Here is a 23,654-nt window from a genome sequence, read left to right as displayed (position 1 = left end):
CCACTAGGCTCCTGTGTCCATGGGATCTTCCAGGCAAGAATATTAGAGTGGGTTGCTAGTCCCTTCTCCAGGGGACATTTCCAATCCAGGGATCAAACCTGGGTCTCCTGGATTACAGACAGATTCTTTACCACTTGAGCCATGTGGGAAGCCCCAAATGAGTGGCGGACAATAAAGGGGGCAGGAAAGAGTTCATATGCCTGTGGTCAGAAAAGGCAGGTAATGGCTTCAGGTAGGACACTCAGAGGCAGCTCTCCACTTCCCACTTTGATGATCCTTTCCCTCTAACCAGCTCAAAAAGACTGAATACAAAGGGTGGGACTCAGGGGGATCTTTGAAAACTGATGCAAACTTGGGAACATGGACAGGCCCTCTGGAGGACTGAGGAAGGCCAAGGGAGACAATGGGGTCAACCAGGATGTTCTGCAACAGCAGATGGGTCTCCATGGCGCCCAGACCACCCTCCTCCCAGCAAGATCTGGAAGATCAGTACCTTTGCCCCATTGATTGGCAGCTTAGCAGGGCCTGTCCCATAGAAGGCAGTCAACAAACATTATTTGAATGAATGGATGGATACCACCATGGGGGAAGTCCCCAGGCCCTCCCATGAGGAAGTTACTAATGCATATTTCTACAATGCAGGTTCAATCCCTGGGTCAGGAAGATCCCCTAGAGGAGGAAATGGCAACCCACTCCAGTATTCTTGCCTGGAGAATCCCATGGAGAGGAACCTGGAAGGCTACAGTCCATAGAGTCACAAAGAGTGAGACATCACTAAGCAACTGAGCACACACTTTGTCCTGGAAACACCTCACACTGTTCGGATCACTTAGAGCCAAGGAGGGGGCCGAGTCTGAGAACCCAGCTGCCACTTCCCAGCTTCATGATCTTGGCAAGCTGGGACCTCGATGGGCCTTGCTCCTGCCAAGGAGTCCCAGGGGCTTCCTCATTGTCATCCCTACTGTGTGGGCTCTAGGTCCCCAGCAGGCAGTTTCAACAAGCAGAGCATCTCCTGCAAGGAGGGAGGGGCTGAGCTGCAGCACACCCCCAGCAGGGTCTTCCAGAAACTCTTATGTCCCCCCAGGGTCCTTGGCAACCAGTCCAGCTGCCTCCCCTGTCCCTGCCAGAGCTCACTTCCCAGGCACAAAGACTTGCTTTGAATGGCAAGTTGTTTTCTTTATCCGTCTCATCTCACAGGGACGTGTCTTTGAATGAAGCCCTGGTTACTTTTCCGTAAACATTCAAGTCTGGGCTCAACATGTTCCAAAATCTTTTCAAAAGTTATCAAAAAATGTGCACACACACACACACACACACACACATCCAGGGTGTTTGTATCATTTTAATAGGATTCAGTTTTTCTGCTCTGCTGAGAAATACTACAAGAAAAGTTGAAGGTTTCATATCTCAAAAATCAAATCAACAGGCACTTTTGAAAAACTGACACAAACAAATAGAAAAAAGGGAAAAGAAGCAGAAAGAAAAGACTTCATTCAGATGCCTCTCCCAGAGTCCACTGTGTTTCTGCTCAACTTCCTTTAACTCAGAGGTTATCCTTATTCTGCTGCCTCCACCTGCTAGGCAGAAATCACACTTTTAACATAAAGGGAGAAAGTCCACATGTAATTTAGTGGTGGTTATTCACGAACCATTCCTGAAAACAGATGCCCATGGCAGTGAAGGCCAGCTGATTTATCAGGAGGGAAAGATCTATATTTCCTGCACTAGAGTGATGTCACCAGGTTGGATAATTGCTGCATAAACATGAAGTTACCCATTGGTGAATTGTGCTTCTAGGTTTTCTGAGTGCTTTTCATGCAGACAGTTGTGTGCACTCAAACAGTGAATCGAAATAGTCAAAGTCCAAGGGACCCATCCCCAACAGGAGAGAACAAAGGGCACTGCCAGGATTGCAGAACCTCCCATCTGCCCCACAAAGGTACCCATGGCAATGAGGGACTGGGCACACCAACCTCCCCTGTAAAGGGTGAAGTCAAAGCCACACTGCCATGAGATACGAAGGCACATGGACCAGAGTGGCTAGAATCCAGGACACTGATGACACCACACGCTGGAGATGTGGAGCAGCAAGAACACCCACTCACTGCTGGTGGGAATGCAGCCTGGTGCAGCCACTTGGGAGGAGAGATGGGCAGTTTCTTACAAAGATAAACTCATCTTACCGTACACTCCAATGATCATGCTCCCTGGTATTTATCCAAACACGTTGAAGACTTGTCCACACAAAAACCTGCATGAGAATCTTCACAGAAGCTTTATCAGCAATTGTAAAAAACTAAAAGCGACCAAGATGTCCTTCAGTAGGTCAGGAGGTAAACAAGCTGTCCAGACAATGGAGTGTTATTCAGTGCTAAAAAGAAATAAGCTGTCAAGTCACAAAAAAAGACATGGAGGAACCTTAAATGCATAGTACTAAGTGAAATAAGCCAGTTTTAAAAGACTGCATACTTTATGATTTCAATTAGATGACATTCAGAAAAAGGCAAATCTATGGAGACAGAAAAGAGTTCAGTGGTTGTCAGAGGTTTAGGGATGGGAGAGGTTGAAATGGTGGAGCACAGAATATTTTAGAACAGTGCACTAATCCTGAATGATGTCAACACCATGCACTTGTCAGGACACACAGAATTTTTACAGCACAAAGAGTAAAGCTTGGGACTTCCCTGGTGGTCCCCACCTTGCAATGCTGGGAACACACATTCTATCCCTGGTCGGGGAAGATCTCACACGCTATGGAGTAACAAAGCCCATGTGCCACAACTAGAGAGTCTGCGTGCTGCAATGAAAGATCCCACGTGACCCAACAAAGATTCTGCATTTACAACTAAGATACAATGCCACCAAATAAATAAATATTTTTTAAAGAGTAAGCCTTAATGCATATAAAATTTTTAAAAATCAATGAAAAGATCAGGGGATTCCAGGATGGCATGGAGATTGTGACAAAAGAATTTAATGTAATATAAGTGCATGACATAACCTCACTGAAGGGGTTGTAGGGGAATGTTAACCTAAGGTACATTTGAAATTGAGTAGCATCTGTTGGACTAGAGATAAAAGATATTGCACATAGGCATTGTACTCCAAAATCATTGCAGACAATGACTATAGCCAAGAAATGAAAAGACACTTGTTCCTTGAAATAAAAGCTATGACTAACATAGACAGTATATTAAAAAAGCAGAGACATCACTTTGTTGATAAAGGTCCATGTAGCTAAAGCTATGGTTTTTCCAGTAGTCATGCACAGATGTGCGAGTTGGACCATAAAGAAGGCTAAGTGCCAAAGAATTGATGCTTTCAAACTGTGGTGCTGGAGAAGGCTCTTGAGAGTCCCTTGGACTGCAAGGGGATCAAACCAGTCAATCCTAAAGGAAATCAACCCTGAATATTCATTTGAAGGACCAATGCTGAACCTGAAGCTCCAATACTGTGGCCATCTGATGTGAAAAGCCAACTCATTGGAGAAGACCCTGATGCTGGGAAAGATTGAAGGCAGGAGGAAAAGGGGGGCAATAGGGGATGAGATGTTTGGATGGCATCACCAACTCAATGGACACGAGTCTGAGCAAACTCCAGGAGATAATAAAGGACAGGGAAGCCTGGTGTGCCACAGTCTGTGGGGTCGCTAGAAGTCAGACATGACTGAGCGACTGAAAAACAATTCATTGATACACAGGTTAGTGTGATATTGGGATTAAAAGAAACACACATTTGGTCTTCGTCTCCATTTCTGGCACAGAGCTCCTAAAACCTTTGGAATTTCTTAGTGATGAGAGCAGCAAAGGTATCTCTTATGTTAATGAAGTGACTTTGGCTGCACACTATCTGACCCTATCTATATGTCAATCTCAGTTCAGTTCAGTCGCTCAGTTGTGTCTGACTCTTTGCAACCCCATGGACCTTGTCAATCTAGAAACAGAAAAACTATAAGGACAGAAATCAGAGCTGGGTCTTGGGGAGAGGGTAGATGGTATAAGTACCCAAGGAAACTTTGGAGGGTGATGGAAATTTTCTGTATCTTGAGTATGACAATTACACTTACTGTATATGTTTATAAAAGCTCATCAAACTGTACATTGAAAAGAGTAATTTTGCATATGTAAATTGTCTTAATAAATCTTACTATTGCAAACAAATTAAAAAAAATCAGATTACTTTGGCACTACACCTAAGGATGGGGACTGGTGGTCAAGAGAACCCACCATGTGATCAGAATCTGCCAGTCCTCACCTCCTCCAGGCAGATGACATGACCTTTGTTATAAGATGGTACATACATAAGCTAGAATAGGTATCCATGACTAATGAGGAGATAAAAACCAAGCTGGTTTTGGAAAAGACACATGGTTAGCCTGGGCAGAGCAGGGGGTCCAAGACCCTCCAGGGATCCAGCCACAGTGCAGGAGACTGAATCTGAGAGGGCAGATGGAGGAGGCAGCAGGAGCTAGGTGAGAAGAGAGGTCAATGGGGGGTCTAGGGGTTGTCAGGAGTTTGCAGGATACTCCCGCAGCCATGTTCATCTCACCGGTGTTTTTGATGCCATGTCCATTCTATGAAGGGCTCTGCAATCATAAGAGTGAGTCTGTGATTGTCAGTTAAGGAGAGGTTAAATACTGTTTGAAAAACCTTTTTCATCTAATTTATGCTGTGCCTTTGAAGACGAAGAAGGGAGAGGAGAGACCATAACATCTTAGACCAGCAGAGGATGGGGGAGGGCTGTAGAATATCAATTCCAACCAATTCTATTCCAGCCCATAAAGGAGCCAGTACTCACGAAGAAAATCAGCCTTCCATAAAATTTCTTGGAAATCTGGTCAAGAAAGCATGCGTGTCTCCTGCAGATAACACTGCTGTATTATAGGCATTTGACTCGATCAGTGGGCTATGGAAAAATAAAACACCCATTTTAACACAGTGTCTGGAAATGCTGCCTAGCCATGGAAAGCCTGGGGGCTGGCAGGCTTCGGAACGATCGGGTGGGTGGCTAGCACGTGCTGCATCCTTCAGAACAGCCCCAAAGTCCTTGAAGGACCCAGCATTGGCTCACCTGGGGTGCCACTCAAGCATGCAGGTTCCTTGGCCCCACTTCAGCCCTGCTGAGCCAGATCCTGGGACTTCCCTAGTGGCTACAGCTTCTCTGGTGGCTCAGACGGTAAAGAATCTGCCTGCAATTCAGGAGACCCAGGTTCGATCCCTGGATGGGAAGATCCCCTGGAGAAAGGAATGGCTACCTACCCCAGTAGTCTTGCCTGGAGAATCCCATGGACAGAGGAGTCTGGCAGGCTACAATTCATCGGGTTGCAAAGTCAGACACAACTGAGTAACTAACACTTCAACACAGTCCCCAGGAATCCTCCTTTGTAACACTTCCTCAGACAGTTCTCTGCGCTGGACAGGATGCCACAATGGGTCTTTGGACTTGGTTTCTGCTGAGGGCAAAAATCAAGAAACACCATGGTTACCTCCACTGTCCACAGCAGAGAGCCCCAGCATCTGTGTATGACCGGCAAACTGGTCCTAGGTCCTCAGCCCAAGCCACCTGGAGGGCACAGGGCATCAGAGCTCAAGAGAAGGAGGCTGAAATCAGCAAGTCCACTTCTTGGGAAAGAGGCCAGTCTTCTGTGAGCCCCTCCGGGCAATAGGTGGGAGTGTCCCTACTCTCCCCTGGAGGAGTAGGAGGACCTTCTAGGAGATTCTGGGAGAATATGACATGGTTCCCCAAGAGAGTGTGGAGTGGAGACAGAAGTCAGCTGAGTCCTGAAGAAGAGTCCAGAGCAGAGGCTGTGAGCAGCACCTCCTCCAGGAGGCCAAAGTCAGAGAGGGCTGTGGGGTCACGGGCTACCCAGTACAGGGCAAGCTGTGGGACTCCTGAGGACAAATGACAGTACTGGGTCCAGTTTAAAAAGATTCTTCCTAGTAGGCTGCCTGAAGGGCTGATGGGTTGGGAGCATCTCTGGAGAGTCGGTGGCAGGTGCCCCGGGCTGTCAGGGAAGTACGGAAGAGTGAGGATGACTAGGCTAACATGGGGGAGCCAGAGAGCAGCACCTCTCCAAGAAGCCCCAGAGCCTCAGCACCAAATGCTCTCTCTACCCCACCATCTTCCCTCTCACTCCAACCTCAGAAAGACCACAGACCTTGGGACTGAGTGGGCAGTGGGGTTCGGGTTGGCCAGAGCAAGGAAGTCCCCAGCCAGCCCACACCACGGCTATGGCCTCAGCCAGGCCTACCCCTAGAAGCAGACACTGATGTGGGACAGAGATCAGGTTTCGAGTGTTTTACTGGACTAAACACCCTGCTTTAAGGAAAACTCAGACAGCTGTTGAAACTAACACAGACAGTAAAACTGTATTTTCTTTATGTCTGTATCTCCTTTACTGCCCTGCACGTAGGATCGTTGGTACTCTCTTTCTAGATCCAATAGACATAAAGAACAGACTTTTGTACACAGTGGGAGAAGGAGAGGGTGGGATGATTTGAGAGAATAGCAGTGAAATATAAACATTACCATATGTAAAACAGATAGCCAGTGGGAGTTTGATGTACGATGCAGGGAACCCAAAGCCGGTGCTCCGTGACAACCCAGAGGCATGAGGTGGGGAGGGAGGGGCCACATGTGTGCATGTGACTGATTCATGTTGATGTATGGCAGAGGCCATCACAATATTGTAATTATCCTCCAATTAAAATAAATAAATTAAATTTCTTTAAAAAGACTTTATTTTCTGAGAGGGACCAGGACATCACAGGGTCTGGATGAGTTGTACATGTCAAATGCTCAGCATACTTCATGGATCTTCTTCACTCCAGGAAAGGCTTCTGCAGCCTGCAGAAGAACCAGAGGCCACCTAAGTATTGAAGGACAGAAGCAGCTCTCCTGGGCCCTGGACACCCCTTGGAAGCCGAGCTGACCACTTGAGAAGTCTAGCCGTCGAGGGACTGAAAACACTACGAAGGCCCACCTCAAGGAGAGTGGGGTGGGACTCCCTGCTGTTGTCTCCTGCCCACCCCCTCCCCCACACACCAAACCTGGCATCTTTACACACACCACCAGGCTCCTCTGTCCATGGGATTACCCAGGCAAGAAAACTGGAGGGGGTTGCCATTTCCTTCTCCAAGGGATCTTCCCCTCACAGGGATCAAACCCACATCTCCTGCATCTCTTTCATTGCAGGCAGATTCTCTACCCACTGAGCTATTGGAGAAGCTCCTCACACACACACTGTGTACCCCAAATCTACTCAGGCCCCCACTGCTGAGAGGCAGCCAGACAAGTCCTTTGACAGTGGGGACAGAGGCTCCTAATTCCCTGCCCAATACCCAATCTCATCATCTTCTTTAGAAACAGAAGTCAGTTTCTGGCTGGGTGAAGATAAACCCAACTAAAAGACTACATATCCCAGCCTCCCTTGCACTAAATGTGGTCATGTGATCCAGCACTGGCCAATGAGATGTGAGCCTGGTGTGGTACTTCCAGAAAGTCTCCCTAAGGGCCATAAATGAAATGGCAGGAGTTCCAGCACCCATATTGCATCATGAGGATGAAGCCATGCTGGAGTGTTGATCTTAAACAATTTCCTACAGATGCCCACCTCCAAACCACTGTTACACAAAGTGATATAAAATATTTATCTTGTTTCAGATACTGCTGCTGGGAAGCTTTTGATTAAATACTGCAGAATTCAACCAAATCCAGAATTTAACCAAATGGATATACACAATCAAGGACCCCTCATGTATATCATCTCACCAAGCACACTCCCAGCCTGGCATGCAATCAGTGGATACCCAGGGCATGGTTAGCTCAGCCTCTCGTTTGCCTCAAATAGGAAAAGCATGGTATGGGGGTTTCACTCTCTATGCCAAGCCAAGGTGATTCACTGAGTTTACTGAAATCAGTGCCTAATGGAACTCGTAGGCAGGTGACAATGTGGCATTTGCTGGCTGACTCCATTAAGATTCCATGCCAGGAGAGAAGGTCTGAGCTGTGATTGGACCTGGATCTCCAGGCCCCAGTTTGGCCTAGGATGGCTCTTTGGGAAGAAAAATATTCATTGGAAGGACTGTTGCTCTAGCTGAAGCTCCAATCCTTTTCCACTTGATGCAAAGAACTGACTCATCAGAAAAGGCCCTGATGCTGGGAAAGACTGAAGGCAAAAGAAGAAGACGACACCTCGAATGATGCATCCTCGCCAGCTCAATGGACATGAATTTGAACAAATGCCAGGAGATAATGAAGGACAGAGGAACCTGGCATGTTGCAGTCCATAAGGTCACAAAGAGTCAGACACGACTTAGCAACTGAACAACAAAACAGCAGGCATCATGAGTTGTGTCACTCCAAAAAACTTAGATGCAATTAGTTAAGAGGCGGTAAATAGGATGAGCCCTAACTCCATATGAATAATGTCCTAAAAAAAAAAAAGGAAATTTGGACACAGACAACACAGAGAAAGAACTCTGTGCAGAGACTAGGGGTGATGTCAACACAAGCCAAGGAGCCACCAGAAGCCAGGAGAGAAGCCTGGAACATCCTTCTCCGGAGCCTCCAGAGGAAACACAGCCCCATCAACACCTCGATCTCAACTTGTAACCTCCACAACTGTGAGATAATAAATTCTGTTAAGTCACTCAGTGAGCCTGAGCAGACTCACTTGGCAGGTTACACCCACACCATCCTTGTCCTGCAGTTTACCTTCTAAGCATCACAGCTCACTGGCTGTCTGGTACTCAAAGTTTCTTGGGTAGGAGGACAGATGGGAGGATGGATGGATGGTTGAATGGATGGATAAGTGGATATAATGGCATGGGTGTGTGGATGGGGTACATGGGTGGGTAGATGAACAGATGAATAAGCGAATGAATGAATGAACACGCAGGGGAGCCACCAGAAGCTGCAAGGAGTATGCCGGATGCATGGCATGCCTATACATGCTCACAAATCAGTTCAGAGTATGATGCTGGGAGCATGCATGTATCACACCCCCAGATTCCAAGGAGATCAAGGCAGCCTCAACACCAGGAAAACAATAGGTCATCATTTTCTACATGACTGTCACAACCACCCCGATCAAGATGACATCCATCTGGTTTTACTTTCCACATAGCCTATTTTTATTCCTCGTGAATAACAAGGGGTCTCAAAGGGGGAAGCCACAGGAGGGTTTGCTGTAACGTGACTGGTGCCTGTCCCCAGGGAGGTGATGGGGCAGGTCCTTTCTTGAAGGAGGATGTCCTAAAGAATCTCTTTGTGAGACAGCTGAGCTGAGCAAGGGGCAGCAAGAAGGGGATGCCAGCTCCCAAGTGCCATCTTTGGCAGGCACCTCAATGGCACATGCTGGCCAACAACAAGAGAGGGTCCAACTGCTAAGATTAGATGGGACCAAGACCCTGGGGACAGAGCCACCTGTCAAGGTGCAAATCCAGGCATTAGAGGATGAGAAACCAGTCTCTCCCACTATGAGTACTTGGAGGGTGAACCTCACTGAAGCCTCAGCTTGGGACACTGTCCATCCTGTTGACTTTGACTTGAGTCCAGAGGAATGGATGCCCAGCCACTCCAGGAGGAGGAGAAAGACTGAGGGACGTCTAGGAGGAAAAGCAGCCCCAGTGAACCCGGAGGTGAACCTGCACTCCGATGCCAGAATAAGGCTCCTGCACCTCACTAACCCTTTTGGGCCCTGGGCACACCCTGGCTGAGCAGCCAACTTAAATAAACCAGTATGGTTGGTGTCAGGCTGCCCCATGGGGCTCCAAACACTTAGCCTTATGGGTCCCTCGTGCAGAGGCTACTGGGTCTCTCTCCTCCAAAAAGAATAACTATTGGAGAAAAACCCCTATGAGGGATGAGAAATTTCTGGAAGCTGCTGCCAGAAGAAGCAGTTCTGCTATGAAGCTGTGGACTCATTTGGCTGGGCTTCTGGGGCATTCGCTGCCAGCGCAGCCTTGGTTAATAAGTAATTAGAAGATAATTAACATTTGTAACATACAATGGGAAACATCTGGACCTACCAACTTACTAAAACCAAAGAACCTGATTAATCAATTGTGCAGTGAGATGAAAATAGACTCAGGTTCAGGATCAGCTCCCCTGGGCTCAGCCCTCCCTACCCACCCCCAGGAAGGGTGTGCACCCCAGCCCAGCCCACCCCATTCTCGGGTCTCAATGTCAGAATTCTCCAAGGTGAACTCTGTCCATCCAAGACATCCCTCCCCGAGCCTCCCCAAGCTTCCCACTCATGCACCTGTCTCCAAGGATTAGAGGGAAGAAGAGACCCAGCTCTGCCTCATTGGCTACAGTTCTCCTGGGATGGAGAGAAAGGCCAAGAGATGGGGAGTCACCTGTGTCCCTCTCCCCCCACCTCCCCACCCCCCGCTCCTCCTTCCCCACACAGTCACCTGGGAGTCCTAGGTGTGGCCGCTTACAAAATTCATCATGGGAGAATCAAAAACGCCTTTGACTCTCAGCCCTCACATCACCCCTGTGCACAGAGGAGGCAAAAAATAACCAATGCAAAGCATCCCAGCAGCCAGGACTGTGTCTGTGAAGATGAGTTGGTCCCCCCGCCCCCCATTCCTCCTGCTTCTCCCTTCATCTTCTCAGCAGTGGGGCGGGGGCAGAGGGGGTGTGATGTGTGGGAACACATGTATCTGATGAGCCTGAACACTCTCCCCAAGTGCCTTGGTTTTCAGCCAAAACATTAGGATGTTGCTCTACCAACTAATCATCCTCCCTCAGACAGGAGAGAGCTAAAATGAAAAACCTGGTGTTCCTGGGAACGTGGGAGAAGGCCAATTACAGCTGCGCAATTCCCTCCTGTGAAGTTGGGCAGAGTGGAAATCCTGAGGCTGTTCTCTCAATGTCACAGAAGCCGAGGCCTAGAGTGTATTCTTTGAGAAATCTGGTTTGAGCTGCCTCCATTTCTTCTCCCCAGGGAGAAAGCAGCATGAAGAGAAACTCCAGGGGATGCAAATAAGCTTCCTAGATGCTAGGATCCCCTCTAGGGGATGTGGCTAGGGGCCAGCCACATTTATGTCTCCTCTTTCCTACTCTGCTAGGGTCCAATCACTTGATTGGTGAGGGGAGCTGTCCATCATACATTTGAACCCTGAGGCCAAACTGATTGGTCAAGGAGTGGGAATGCAATGTGAGCTGAACCAATGAGATACCTGTCCTGGGATTTTTCTCCCTCCAGATAGGAGAAGGGAGTGTCTTGTCCAAGGCTGGAAGATGGCAAAGGAGGTCATTTGTAGCCCTGGCTCTGGTCGTGGAAAGGCAACATGTCTGAAGGAACAAAACCCCATGCAGAGCCAAGGCAGGGTGTGGCTGACAGCTCTCACGCCCCATTCCCTTGGACCAGCGCCATCCACTTCCCTGGTTAGACGTGGTGAGCTGAAGGCAGTGTGGGCTGTGTTCCTGCTATTAATATTTCCAACCACTACTGACAAATGCAAATACCCCTACTTTGGTTCTGATCATTCCTGGGAAAGGTGTAGTCACTCAGCTGGAGGGATGGATTCACAGAAAAACAAAATAATTTTTAAAAGAAGATATGAGAAAAAAAAGATAAAAGAAAGTGATATTTAGCAAGTTACTATGACAAATCAGCAAGGGAAAAGGTTTAGTCTACTTAGAAAAACAAACCATTTTAAGTATTTTTAAAACCTCATTTGCCTACAGCTCATGAATGTTTTAAGCAGAAATCATCTTACTTGGTTGTTTGCAGGCAACCTGTCCCACCTAACTTCTATATGGTCTTGGATTTGCAGCAGATTCTGTTTTTTTAAATAGCTATTTTTCTTGCTTCCCAGTGGAGCAAATGAAATAGGTGCTTCTTTAGGGGAGATGAGAGACCCCATGGGGGACATGGACAGCCCATGGAGGAGAATGAAGGAGAATGATCCAGTGCCAAGATGCAGGGGGGAAACTCTTCTGCTTTGGCGGGGAATCAACATTGCCCCCCACGCCAGACCTAGAATCCTGAGGTGTGGACAGGTGACCTGAGACCACCCTGGGCAAGACAGCCACCCAGGCAGAAGCACCAGCTTTGTCCCAAGCCCTCCATTTTGCCCAGAACCCCTTGTCGTTTCACAAATGCCGCAGAAGCCAGGGTACCCCTGGCCCCCATCACAGATGGAAAACCTGAAGCTCACTGCCAAGAAGGAGCAAACAGGATTCAGACTCAGATTCAAATCCAAGATCTGGCTCTCAAACCCGTGTTCCTTCTGCCATGTGCCCTGGGTCATTGCTGGGTCATGACCCCCAGCCTCCTGTTCCCTCATTAGGGTCCTACCCTCTTGTGGTCAATCAAGACATAGAATGTAGCAGCAGGGCACCCCCTAACCCACAGTGGCAAGTCAGGCTGGCAGGGGCGATCATAGGAGGCAAAGTGGGCCCTCAGCCAACCCCAGAAGGGAAACTGGCCAAGAGAGAAAGTGCAGTCACTTAGGGCCATGAACTAACTAGTAACCAATTTGCAGAGAGCCTGTGCCACCGGCAAGGTCTGGGCTGGCAATTGGGGTTCATCAGTTTTTAAATTATAGACGGCTGTATCGCTCCGTCAGGCCTGCCGCAGAACTGAGATGGAACGGCTGGCGATGAGTGACAGCTCCAATAAACGCATTCCTGCCAGGAAAATAGCATTACCATGTGGAGGTGCTTTGGAAAGTATTGAACTTCAGGAAGAAATAAAATAAAAATAAAATGGCTCTGGCACTCCCGGGCGCTCCGTCATTATTGCCAGACGCAGTGGGGAGGAAAAGAGCCCTACCATCAGATAAATCTCTCACTGTCCTTGGTGGAAAGGCACTGCATCACAGCTCATGAGCAGCTGGTCAAAAAGCTCGCATCTGGCACATGTGGGAACTTTTACCCAGCAAGGAAAGCCCCCTACCCCACTCCCTCCCACCGGGGTCATTTAGAGCAGGGAAACTGAGGCCAAAGTCACCCAGCAGTCAGGTCAGTGGACCAGCAGTGTTTGAATGGGAAAGCACCAGGCAGGCTCCCCAGTATGATCTGAACTGGGGGTGATCAAGGGCCTGCCCCCAGACTCAGGGACCTGCACAGTAGCTGTGCAGCCTGTGTGGGATGCTGTCTGTGACCTTGAGCAGTGATGAAGGGCAGGTTAAAACCAGAGCAGCCCCAGACAATCCCCAGCCTGTGTTCGGAAGCCCTCAGTGATGGGCTAATCCTAAAGCCCAGCATCCATCCATCTGGTCTACCTGCTCCTCTGTTCCCTGACCTCCAATCCCTGTGTACTTTTCTTTCCTGGCAAGTGAGACCCATCCAAGGCCCTCCTCCAGCTCCTTCTCTCTGTACCAGGGTTTTGGGAAGAGCATAGGGTAAGCTCAGCGAGAGCTGACTGGCTGTCACTCAACTGCACCCCCAGCCCTAAGGCAGCACCTGGCACATAGCAGATGCTCAGCAAACTTGTGAACAGAGATTCAATAAACTTTGACACCAATAGGAGACTGGTTACCAAAGCTTTATCTCTGTGGCACTCTTACCTCCCCCATGAAATGCCCTTGTCACCCTCAGCACAGAAGACTGATGATTGGGTGGCCAGACCTCCATGTGACTGCCAGGTCAGCATGTGGGGCTTGAGACTCTTCCACCTCCCACACTGCACTTGTCTTACCCAACTCCCAGAGGAGGTGCAACTCTCTGGGTACCCCTGAAGTATGCACCTCTCATGCTTTGAAAATCAAGGAGGAACCAAAGAAGGGGTAAGGTACAAGAAGGCTGAGCTGGACCCAAGCATGTTCCTAAAGTCACAGCCAGTGTAACTGGGCAGTCACTTTCCTCCCTGAGTCCACTTTCTTCAGCCACAAAGTGGAGGTAATGGCTTGACCTTGAAGACTCTAGTGGGGGAGAAAGCAGGAAATGCACACCTACGGGCCTTAATCATCACTAAGGATTTGAGTTAATCCCTGGTTCTCTGACACCCCATCCAGCCACCGGGCATCTCTGCAAAGCGTTTCGATTCTGAAAAAGCATGCCTTATGCCTAGCCTCTTGTTACACTCTTGTTACCTCTCTGGGTTTGTCTCCTCACTCTTAGCATGTGCTGCTGTTCTCAGTGATGTTTTTACAGCTGCCTTTTTGAGCTAAACAACTGAAAGTGATATTTGGGGCCTGGGTACTATGTACCCTCATCAAGGCAACAGGGAATTTCTAAGATGGGTCATAGTCTTCCTGGTGGGGAAAGCCTCTGAAGATGTTTTCACCTAATTTTCCTGGACTCTGGGTTGGCTACCATTCACACCCACCCAACCCTGGCAGCGAAATCCCAGCTCAGTGCCACAGGAATGTCCTATTGACAGAAGGAAGGGTCTTGTTGACCTGTCTCAGAGGGGAGGGTAGCTGGCCTGAAGAGGTAGCCTTGTGAGCAGGAGCCTTCATTGTGGTTTCTGTAGAAGAGACCAGCAGTGGGGCAAAGAAAGCAGGCTTAGGATCAGCTGGTTTGGTTTGGATCATTTCAGTGGGTTCCGGGGCACCAGCAGTCCTTTGTTGGCTAGTACCTGCCCTAGGGTAACTGAAGCAGATGGATAGTAGCCAAGAGTCTCAGGGTCTGATAAAGAAGGTGTGTGTCAGAGGAGCTCTGGACTTGAAAGTCACCATCGCCCTGGGTCTGTCTCTGGGAACTGGTTGGTTCTGGGATGGGGAACCCCCAGGCTCAGCAAGGCCCCAGCTGTCAAAGCATCAGAAAACAGCAACTAAAAGATATGCCTAATACATATCCCCTCTGGAATCAGCCCAGGGAGGGTGCCAGGGCCACCCACACAGAGGCTTTTGTGCAAAGGAGAATGTCCTCCCTCCTCCAGGGCACACGGTAGTGAGCCAGGCACAAGGCTTGGTAAGCAGCTGCTGCAGGCTGGACTGCAGCACCAGCTCACCAGCGAGGCCAGGGGCCCTCAAGCAGTACACAACCAGCACAACCATTCAGGGCACTTGGGAGGCCTTGCCCTCCCTACGCAGGGCCAGGTCCAAACAAGCCAGGGCCAGCCAACTGCACGCCATGGAGACATCTGAAAGCACCCCCAGGCACAGCCCACCCTTGACGGACTTGAGTCCTGTGGCTTGTGCTCCGCACACAAGTCTAAAATCTCCAAGTCAAGCAAAGCTATGTTTCAAAACCCTTGGGGAATTGACATTTTACTCATAAAAGATCAGGGCTTCCCAGGTAGTCCTAACAGTAAAGAGTCTGCCTGCCAATGCAAGAGGCATAAGAGATGAGGGTTCAATCCCTGGGTCAGAAAGATCCCCTGGAGAAGGCAACCCACTCAGTATTCTTGTCTGGGAAATCCCATGGACAGAGGAGCCTGATGGGCTACAGTCCATGAGATCACAAAGAGTTGGACATGACTGAAGCAACTTAGTCACGATGGAGTGACTGACCCATAAAATATCAATGAGGGATGGGAACCATCAGAGAGGAGCAAATGCTCCCTCAAGAGCAGTGTGTAATATAACAGTTACCAGGGAGGAAGGATGGGAGGATGAGGTAGTTAGGGAGTTTGGGATGGACATGTATACATTGCTATATTTAAAATGGATAACTAACAAGGACCTACTGTATAGAACATGGAACTCTGCTTGATGTTATGGGCAGCCTGAATGGGAGGGGAGTTTGGAGGAGAATGGATTCATGTATATGTATGGCTGAATCCCTTCACTGTTTGCCTGAAACTCACAACATTTGTTAATTGATTATGGCCTGGGCTTAGTTGCTCAGTCATGTCCAACTCTTAGCAACCCCATGGACTGGAGCCCACCAGGTTCCTCTGTCTATGGGGAGTCTCCAGGCAAGAATTCTGCAGTGGGTTGCCATGCCCTCTTCCAGGGGATCTTCCCAACCCAGGGATCGAACCCAGGCCTCCCACATTACAGGCAGATTCTTTAATGTCTGAGCCACAAGGGAAGCCCTAATTGACTATATCCAAATACAAAATTAAAAAAAGAATTTTTTTTAAAGAGAGAGGTGCTGTGTTCTGGGGACTGCCGCCTCCCCAGCATTCCCAGGCCAAACCTGGACCCCTTCTTGGGGTCCTGCAGGTGAACCCCACCTCTCAGCCTTCTTTCCCCAAAGTAGGAGGAGAGCTTGGAGAAAGCAGCAGCCTCCATTAGAAACCAGAGAATAAAGCATCCCCTTCAGTCTCCCTTTGCGAGGGCCAGAGGGACCCTCCAGAGTACAGCAACGTGTGGTGTGGCTGAACTGCCAGTGTCGTGAGTTCTGTTTTTGCAGAGTTTTTTTCCCCCCAGCAAGAGAATGAAAAGAAGGGACATCCTAACCTCGTGCTGTAACATGTTCGGTGAGAGGCAATTTTAAAGCAGAAAGGTCAGCCAAAAGGAGAACGTGATTTCTAAAACTAGATCCTGCAGAAAAGCAATCACCAGGATGCAGCCTGGGCACCACTCTCTGGATGCCAGGGAGGCTGAAGCGGGTTGTGGTTCATCCAGGGTGTGTAAACGGAGCCCCCCAATCTAGTTCAGTTCTGACCTTTTAAGGACAGATGTTTCTGGAAGTGATATTCGACTGTGGACACCCCACAAAGGCCAGATCAGAGGAGCCCCATCCACTCACCAAGCCCAGCCTCAAAGAAGACTCGGACCCCAGTGATCTGTTCTCCAACACCTCTTCCTCCTACAGCCATGTTGCTCCTGAGACGCTGGCCCCAGATGCTGTGGTCGGAGCTCACATCTGAAAATAGAGTCATAGCTGGTAGAGACAACAAGCTCAGCCCCACAAGGACCCAGCCCCCTCTCCTCTTCAGGTAGTCTTCCCTTCAGGAGAGCCAATAGCCCCACAGGCTAGGATGTCCTGGTCAAAATCCAGTGTAGAACTTCACAAGAGAATAGTCTTCAAAGTGAAGCCGATCAGTCTCTGTAATAAAACATGTCTCCAAACACGAAACTTTCAAGTGTAAGGGGGCGAGCTCGACAGAGAAACTTAGAACAAAACAGGACCCTAGAAGTCACCCTAGAAGTCTGTAATGGGGGACAGACCCAGACACCCGTGTCGCCATGGCAACAGAGATGCAGGGCTGGGGCCTCCACCAGGCCCTGCCCCCTTGTCCCATCGTGCAACTTCCACAGCCAGCTGCCATCACTGGGTGAAGAAGACCCATCCTTCTCCTAAACCACCCTGGATCCAGCCTTTGAAATCCTGTGTTTTAAATTGTCAGGAATAGCCTTAGTGACACATGCTGTCCCAGCCTCCTTGGCTGAGAGCTAGTCTGTGATGGTTGATACAGACTCCGTGCATCTGACCAGTTGCTGGAGTAAAAGGAAAGTTACAGAGTCAAGGGTCTGACTTATCGCAGCGATTGGAAGTGGCTGAGAGTGTCCAGAAGTCACGTGTGTCATGGAAATAGATGTACAGAGCAGTCAAGCCTCTGGGAGGGTAAAGGAGCCACCGGAGCCCCCACTGACATTGCTGTCACTGCCACCACCACTCGCCACTTCCTCGCCTCTGGAACCTTCCACCGGGTGCCATGGTGGCTCTCATGACAATGCCACTGCCACTGAAGCACAAAACCTACCCAAAGAGACACGGATGGACCTAGAGACTGTCGTAGAGAGTGAAGTAAGTCAGACAGAGGAAAGCAGATACTGTATAGCAATGTTTATGTGTGGGATCTAGAAAAATGGTACAGATGATCTTATTTGCAAAACAGAAGTGGGCTTCCCTGGTGGCTCAGCTGGTAAAGAACCCACCTGCAATGCAGGAGACCTGGGTTCAATCCCTGCGTGAGGAAGATACCCTGGAGGATAGAACAGCTACCCACTCCAGTATTCTGGCCTAGAGAAGTCAATGGACTGTATATTCCTTAGGGTTGCCAACAGCCAGACACAACTGAGCAACTTTCACTTCAGACACAGAAAACAAACTTATGTATACCAAGTGGGGGATAGGATGAAGTGGGAGAATGGGATTAACATATATACACACTACTATATGTAAGATAGATAACTAACGAGAACCTATTGTATAGCACAGGGAACTCTACTCAGTGCTCTGCGGTGACCTAAATGGGAAGGTAATCCAAAAGAGAGGGAATAAAGGTATACGTACAGCTGATTCACTCTGTACAGCAGAAACTAACACAACATTGTAAAGCAACTATTCTCCAATAAAAATTAGTTTAAAAATAAAACTAATCCAACACAGGTTCAAAAAGGACCACATATAAACATGTCAGCCTAGGAACCCCCAGCTCTGAAAAAGCCTGGGCACTATTGAAGGGCACGTGAAGACCCCATGGCCCTCTTCTGTGAGGGGGCAGGAGGAGGTGCTGGCTGGCCTTGAGCTGGGCCTGTAGCAGCCCATGGGGCCCAGAGAGTCCCATGGCCAGGACCCCGTGGACAATGGCTGGCTCCACATAAGCTTTGAGCTGAAAGGAACAGCCATGTGCCTAGAAACCCAGCTCTTCCATTTTGGGGTATTAAAAACCCCTTTGGGGAATGCTCCTACACTGGCGGTAGAACTGTAAGTTGGTACAGCCAAGATGGAGAGCAGTATGGAGTTTCCTCAGAAAACTAAAAACAGAGTTACTAAAAAGGATTCAGCAATCCCTCTCCTGGGAATATATCTGAACAGAACTCTAATTCAAAAAGATACATTCAGCCCTACATTCATAGCAGCACTATTCACAACAGCCAAGACATGCAAACAATCTAAATGTCCACTGACAGATGAACAGGTAAAGATGTGGTCCATATACATGATGGAATACTACTCAGCCATAAAGTAGAAGTGAAAGTGAAGTCACTCAGTCATGTCCGACTCTTCGCGACTCCATGGACTGCAGCCTACCAGGCTCCTCCATCCATGGGATTTTCCAGGCAATAAAAAGCAACTAAATAATGCCATTTGCAGCAACATGGATGCAACTAGAGAATGTCATACTAAGTGAAGCAAGTCAGAAAGAGAAAGACAAATGTCATATAATATCACTTCTATGTGGAATCTAAAATATGTCATGAATAAAGCTATCAATGAAACAGAAACAGACTCACAAGGAATGGGGGAGGAGAGAAATGGACTGGGAATTTGAGGTTGGTAGATGAAAACTATTACATTTAGAATGGATAAACAAGATCTTACTGTATAGCACAGGGAACTATATCCAATCTCCTGGGATAAATCATAATGGAAAAGAATATTTTAAAAAGAATGTGTGTATGTATCAGGTTGGTCAAAAAGTTTGTGTGGGTTTTTACATTACGTCTTATGGAAAATGTTGAAGCTGAAACCAACACTTTGGCCACCTGATGCGAAGAGCTGACTCATTTGAAAAGACCGTGATGCTGGGAAAGATTGAGGGCAGGAGAAGGGGACAACAGAGAATGAGATGGTTGGATGGCATCACCGACTCGATGGACATGGGTTTGGGTGGACTCCGGGACTTGGTGATGGACAGGGAGGCATGGCGTGCTGCGGTTCATGGGGTTGCAAAGAGTTGGACACGACTGAGCGACTGAACTGAACTGAACTTATGGAAAAACTCAAATGAACATTTAACCAACCCAATATAAAACTGAGTCACTTTTCTGTACAACAGAGATTGGCACAACATTGTAAATAAACTATGAAAAGTGAAAGTGTTAGTCACTCAGTCATGTCCAGCTCTTCACCACCCCATGAACTGTAATCCATCAGTCTCCTCTGTCCATGGGATTCTCCAGGCAAGATTACTGGAGTGGGTTGCCATTCCTTTCTCCAGGGGATCTTTCCAACCCAGGGGTCCCCTGCACTGCAGGCAGATTCTTTACTGTCTGAGCCACTATCGAGTACTTGAGTTAAAAAAAAAAAAGAATATTTTTTAAAAACCCTTCACCCTCTGGGAGAGAGGTCACAGCTTGCGTGCCCTCCTGTAATAATTTATTAGAACCCTCAGCTCCATCAGACTACAGCCTAAAGAGCCACAACCACCGTCCCCAATGGAGACAAGGGAGAGATGACTTCTCAGGACAAGACACACATTCAAGGTATCACCTCCAGGAAGCCTTCCTTGACTTCCTTCTGCTGCAAGACAGGGGCCTTCCCAGTTCTCCTGGAGAACCTGAGCACATTGCCCACCATCCTTGCTCTCAGCACGCCTTGGTGGTGGTTTAGTCGCTAGGTTGTGTCTGACTTTTGCGATCCCATGGACTGTAGCCTGCCAGGCTCCTCTGTCTATGGGATTCTCCAGGCGAGAATACTGGAGTGGGTTTCCATTTCCTTCTCCAGAGGATCTTCCCCACCCAGGAATCAAACTCCTGTCACCTGCATTACAGGCAGATTCTTTACCGACTAAGCTATGAGGGAAGCCCCCAGCACGCCTTGCTGCTACCTTAATCCCATTTGGAGCAAGATGGATATAAAAGCTAACATCACACTGAATTGTAATCATCGGTTCACTTATCTCCCCCACAGGCAAAAATTGTGTTTGCCATGGCATGCACAGAACTTGGCAAGGTGCCTGCCTATCATTAGGGCTGACATAATAAATGTTGCAGGTCTAATAATAACAATAATAATGGCCGACATGAACTGTGGGCTCTGGGCCAATGCAAGCAGACCCTTTACCTGCCTGAGCCCAAAGATGCTGCTGCTCTGTGCCCTGGGTGGATGTGATGGACCATTTAGATGGGTTAAATCCCTCAGCCAGAGTAGGCTCACTGCCTACAGACAGAGGCTGTGGGTCCATGCACCCTCCACCCAACACTGCCGTGAGTTCACCCCAGGGCAGGAGGGGTGAGGGGAGGGAGTTTCGTCCATGCATCAGTGCAGGACATAAGCATAGGGGTCTGGGTCAGGAGGCCTGAGACCCAGCCTGGTGTGTCCTGGAGAGGCCACAGCCCCACTCCACCCCAGCTGTCCTTTAAATGGTATAATACAAGTGAACATGACGTGAATTCTAGTGCTCTCTCAGGGACCTGTGGGAAACCCCTGGAAACCAGCAACAATGGTCAGAGTACAGGGTGAAGACAGGAACCTAGAGATGGGGGCACGTGGGGGCAATGTCATGAGACATTGCCCAGTAAGGCTCCTGGAGGGAAGAACAAGCCAGTGCCCCTCTCTCCCATGGCCCCCTCTGCACCCGCGCCCTGCACTGGGAGGCCTCTGGAAGCACCTGGCCATGGTGTGAACAAATTGTTCCAGACCTGTGGTATGTTTGGATAGACTGATTAAGTTTCATTAAGTGTCTTTAAACAATTAATGCCTTCAAGACCACTGGAAATCATGATTAAGTCTGAACTAAATTTCAGGGACTTCCATGGTGGTCCAGTGTTTAAGACTTCACCCTCCAGTGCTGGAGATATGGGTTCGATCCCTGATTGGGGAGCTAAGATCCCTCACAGCCAAAAAACCAACACACACACACACACACACACTAAATAAATAAATAAAACAGAAGTAATAGTGTTACAAATTCAATAAAGACATTTTCAGAATTGCCCCTTATAAAAAATAATCTTATAAATAAATAAATGCCATTTTGAAATTTCACTTTCAGATCTGGATTAGTTACTGACAATTCTATTTGATTGGACTGAACTAGTATTTAAATGTAAAACTGAGCAGGGGCCAGGACATCCAGAGGCACGGATACCATGAGGTCTTCACCAAGTGCTGCCACATGCCCACAGCCATCCTGAGGGGCACAGAGGGCCAGTCCTAGCTGGCCACCCCCTCCCCAATCCACAGCCCAGCCCTACTGTGAAAGCACTTACTTCTCCACTCCCAGCCTCTGCCTCCTCCCACCCTGACAATAGGACCATCCATTCATTAGACTGTTGTGATCACACATGGCTGGTATTTAGTGCGGAGCTGGCACAAGCTCAGCAGACTCAAGTACTGTGTATTAGGGTCTCGGCGAGGGTCACGGACTTCACTAGCACTAAGCCCAGGAGTGATTCCAGGGAGAATCGTCCAAAGGCTGAACATAGCACTGTGCTCTGTGGTGTCACAGAACAGGATGGAAGAGGGGGATGGGCAGCCTGGCAGCGGGGTGGGGGTGGGGGGATGTCTGGGAGGGGGCGTAGCCTAGGGGCAGACAGAGGAATCCAAAGGCAGGTTAACGATGCCTGCCTGTCAGGCAGGGGTGGTAGCCAGAGCAACCAGAGGGAAGGTAGGGAGGCCCCCAGTTCCTGCTCTGAAAGGCCATAGGATCCCCCAGAACTGGGAAGGGCAAGGCCTTAGCTGAGGGTCCAGAGGGCGAGAAGTCTATCAGCACTGAGACTGTAGGGTGGTAAGGAGAAGGATCGGCTGCAGGAGCCACAGGAAGATAAATTCTGGGGGTCCTGAGCCCATCCATCAGCACATACCAACCTCCCCACCAGAGACAAGATTTCAGATGAGAAGAACGCAGAGGGCAGGGTGCAGGGTTATAAGGGTCAGCCTCCCATCACCAGGTTCCAGCCCAGAATCTTTCATGCCCTGGGTACTGGGGGTGCAACTATTGACATTTGGGGATAAACCTCTGTTATGGGGGTCTCTCCTGTGCATTGTGGGATGTCTAAGAGCATCTCTCCCCTCTACCCCACTCCCCACACCTCCTCCCCATTGTGACAACCAAAATGTCCCCAGACAAGTGTCTCTTAGGAGGCAAAATAGCCCCTGGTGGAGAACCATTGGATTAGTGAGAGGACAAGTTAAGGTCTTCTTTTCAAAGGAGAGAAAAATAATAAATGTTCTTCCATTCCTTCCACAAATATTTATTAGGCAGTTACCCTGTGTGGGGCACAGGTAACATGTAGAGTTCACAGTGTGACATTCATCTACAGTGGAGGAGGCACTCGGATGTGCCTAGATGTTTAGTTCTTTAAATCTTGCTCCACATCTAGCATCCTCTTAGCTAGGAAATGCAATCTTCAGGAAGCAGCGTGCCATCTGGAAATCGTCCCCAAACCCAGAGTTGGGGGCCCAGGGCCCCTCCCCACTCCTCTGAGTACCCCCTCACAGAGTCAGTTGAGCCTTCTCTGCAGGACCTGAGTCTTCATCTTTACTGGAGTATAGTTGATTTAACATTTCGTGTTAGTTTCTGCTGCACAGCAAAGTGAATCAGTTATACATATATCCACTCTTTTTTACTTTATCTTATTTTATTTTCGGCTGCACTTGAACAACAGTGGCATGTGGGGCTCAGTTCCCTGACCAAACTCTACATGTCCTGGGGCCCTTTCAGTGGAAGCCCAGAGTGCTAACCACTGGACCACAAGGGAGGAATCCCTATCCACTCTTTCTAAGATTCTTTTCCCATATATCATTACAGAGTACTGAGTCGAGTTCTCTGTGCTAATACCACAGGTCCCTATTAGTTGTCTACTTTATATGTTTGTTGTTGTTGTTGTTTTTCAGTTGCTAAGTTGTGTCCGACTCTTTGCAACCCCGTGAACTGCAACACGCCAAGCTTCCCTGTCCTTCATTATCTCCTGGAGTTTGCCCAAACTCATGCCCAGTGAGTCTGTGATGCTATCCAATCATCTCATCCTCTTTCATCCCCTTCACTTCTGCCTTCAATCTTTCCCAGCACCAGGATCTTTTCCAATGAGTCACTTCTTCCCATCAGGTAGCCAAAGTATTGAAGCTTCAGCTTCAGCATCCGCCCTTCCAATGAATATTCAGGGTTAATTTCCGTTAGGATTGAC

At 48.7% G+C, this 23,654-nt stretch overlaps 1 long non-coding RNA gene across 1 annotated transcript; it reads right to left on the bottom strand.

Annotated features, from left to right (window-relative positions):
- Positions 1–6,761: 6,761 nt before the first annotated feature.
- LOC132342471 (uncharacterized) lies at positions 6,762–21,975 on the bottom strand. The gene is made up of 3 exons (XR_009490858.1): positions 21,738–21,975; positions 16,603–16,719; positions 6,762–6,846 (listed from the first exon to the last, which is right to left on the bottom strand). It is a non-coding gene; the product is annotated as an uncharacterized lncRNA (long non-coding RNA).
- Between the last annotated feature and the right edge of the window lie 1,679 nt (positions 21,976–23,654).

This window comes from Bos taurus, chromosome 16 (genome assembly GCF_002263795.3).
Source record: "Bos taurus isolate L1 Dominette 01449 registration number 42190680 breed Hereford chromosome 16, ARS-UCD2.0, whole genome shotgun sequence".
NCBI classification, from domain to species: domain Eukaryota; kingdom Metazoa; phylum Chordata; class Mammalia; order Artiodactyla; family Bovidae; genus Bos; species Bos taurus.
The sequence above is the reverse complement of the archived record's forward strand: the minus strand, read 5'-3'. Positions and strand labels throughout refer to the sequence as shown.